Below are 3,039 nucleotides of genomic sequence, written 5' to 3'. Positions count from 1 at the left end.
TCCTGAAACGTGCAGTTGTTTGCCGTACAACGGTCGTACAATTGGTCGTAGAATGTCGTCAGGTTGTGCAGTTGAGTAAGGAGGTAAAGGGGAGTTTAAGAGGGAGGGGAGGACCGGACGTTGTGTTGTTGAGGGAGAGATGCCGTGCGTTTTCACGGCCTCCACCCCCTCCCGTCACCTCCCCTTCCCGTCCCGTCCCGTCTGTTAAGCCCCCTGAGCTTTCTCCTCCTCCCCCTTCACCTCCTCCCCCTTCACCTCCTCCCCCTTCACCTCCTCCCCCTTCACCTCCTCCCCCTTCACCTCCTCCCCCTTCACCTCCTCCCTCCTCCTCCTCCCCCTTCTCCTCCTCCCTCCTTCTCCTCCTCCCTCCTCCTCCTCCTCCCTCCTCCTCCTCCTCCCTCCTTCTCCTCCTCCCTCCTCCTTCCCCGAGCTGCTGTCTTCGACCCCCCTCTCCCCTAATTCCAGACCTACCAGGCACAGCACGGTGTTTAGCGGCCCCGCCTTCTGCCCCCGGAACACCGGATCGTCGTGAGCGCACAGCCGCAGCTGCAGAGGCCCGGGGCCGGGGCTGCCAGGCCCACCACCGCCACCACCACCACTAGCGGTTGACGGGGAGGAGGAGGAGGATAGAGGGGAGTGATGGGAAGCGGCTGCCGGCTGCCGCTCCACAACCACCACATCGGAAAAGTGCGCGTACGTCTGTACGACATTAGGATGTGAAAGTGTAACCGTCACAGCGACCTGAAAGAGCATCCGAACAAAGGCGGCGGGGGGCCGATGGAGAGAGATGAGAGAAAGTGGAAGAGAGAATTTGGATCAAAATATCGGATCCAACAGTCTGGAATGGATTCACGATAGGGTGCTGACATTCACAAATCATATATTATATAATCGGGCGATATTAAGTTTGCATCACACTTTTACAAAACAAAACTCCGGGCAAAACCCTCTTGTAACAACCATCGTATGCAACCCACTTTAAAGTTAGAACCGTCGTAAAACCCGAATAAAACAACCAACCTCCATCGCGCCGCGCTTGGCCTGCCGAATGCAATCTCGGCTGGACGCCATCGCCTCCGCGGCCCCATTACCGCCACCGCACGGCTGGCCGTCTCCTCCCCCTCCCCCTCCGCCGCCGCCGCCGCCGCCACCGTCTAGAACTTCCGCCGACAGCCACTCGCCGTCATGCTCCAAGGGAGCCCTGCCGTTATGTTCCCATACCTGCCGTACCACGTACGACAATACACGTGCGCGTACAATGCGTGGCGTGAGGGAGGAGAGAAGACAGGACATGAGTCACACAACGTCTGCTATCGGCATGAGGCCTTCCGGTTGAGGGAGGGGAGGGGGAAACGATAAAAGCCATATCGGGGGAGAAGAGAGAGGAGAGTTAAAGAGATCGGTTGCGCATTTAATTCTAATGGCACTTATATTCTCTCTTTCGAATGTTATTGTCGTAGGCCGAGGCGCCATTCCAGCACCCAGCACCCAGCAGAGCGCAAATTAAATACCCCCCTCCGTACTGCCGTACTGCCGTACCTTCACGGCGGTCTCCAGTCCGTGCAAGGTGCCCCTAAACACTACACCCTGACGGGGCCAGGAAGGGGAAAAGTAGGGGATGGGAGGGGGAGCTCGAGAGGCGGAGCAACAGTTATACACACGCGTGACGGAGCCTTGACTCGTGAGAGCGTGCGACGCCTCTCACCCCCGGGGGGGAGAGCGGAGCTAACGGACCTGCGGCTCTCGGCTGCTTAGGAGAGGGCATATAGGCCCCTCACGGCCCTCACGCTCCCGTCCGCGCGAGAGAGCTTAGGCGGTCTTTGCGTTGGGACTGGGCAGCAGTCCCTGGCCAGTGTTAGGCCCGGTCAGATGCATGTAACCTACACCCCTATACACACACGCACACAGATACACACCCCTACACACACCCCTACACACACACACAGGAACACACACAGGAACACCGAGCAAGGAGAGCGGCAGGAGGAAAACCCACACGACACCGCATAGGGTCGTGTCACGACTAGGGTTTGTGAAGCACAAACACACATACATATACATACATATACATACATATATATGTATATGTATGTTGTTAAAGGGTGGTTAACTTCGCCAGCGGCCCCCGGGAAAGGGGGCAGTCCCTGCTCTCCCCTGCTAGAGTGGCACCCTAATCCGTCACCCCATCCGACTTCAGAATGTATTCGTTGGGTTCGGCACCTCACCACCAGCATCCAACCAAATCTAGCGGATCAACGGCGCATCAACTTAGTTCCTGGTCAGCTCGCATGTTGATGTTATCACGTCCCATTGGGGCCACCTCCCATTTCAACACTCCTCAAACACCCGAGGAGCCGGCAGGCGGATTTGAACCCGGGTCGGCCATATATATGCCCAGGGACGTGCCTTCATGGGGTTGCGTGCCAGGGGGGTCATATATACATGGTTGTTTATATTTCCCTCCCTACCCGGCCCTCCACTAGGGACTGCCCCCGAACGGGGAACCCTACCTCCCGGGGCTCCCACACGCAACCCCCCGGAAACACCCCCAGGCAAGTCCGCCCTCCAACCTCCTTTGCGTGTCGGGTTTCAGGTACACGCTCCCTCCTCCGTGGGGTTTCCCCTTTCCCCCAGATTCATTTTCCCTTCGTAAAACACACCCGTGCCCACCTCCTTCCGCCCTCCAATCGCCCCTGCCCCTCCTATTCCCCCTCACCCCCCCCCTTTACCCCCGTTTTCCCCCACCCCCTGGATTTCACCTGGCCTCCACTGCCAATGACCTCGTGGAGGTCCACTGCAGCCAAGTCCTGAGCCACTGATGCCCTAAAAAGGGGACGTGGGAAGAACAGGTTAGAGGTAGGTAGGTCGGTAGGGGGGTTAGGGAGGTAAATTGGTAGCGAGGGAGAGAGGGAGGGAGGGAGGGAGGGAGGAAAGGGATGAGCCAAATGAAAGTGAAATGCTTCCTCCTACAACTCCCCCATACGCAGGCCCATACACCTCTCCCCCACCTCCCGATGATCCCCCCGTGTCCCCACCCCG

This window comes from Volvox carteri, assembly GCF_000143455.1.
Source record: "Volvox carteri f. nagariensis unplaced genomic scaffold VOLCAscaffold_34, whole genome shotgun sequence".
Taxonomy (NCBI): domain Eukaryota; kingdom Viridiplantae; phylum Chlorophyta; class Chlorophyceae; order Chlamydomonadales; family Volvocaceae; genus Volvox; species Volvox carteri.
The sequence above is the reverse complement of the archived record's forward strand: the minus strand, read 5'-3'. Positions refer to the sequence as shown.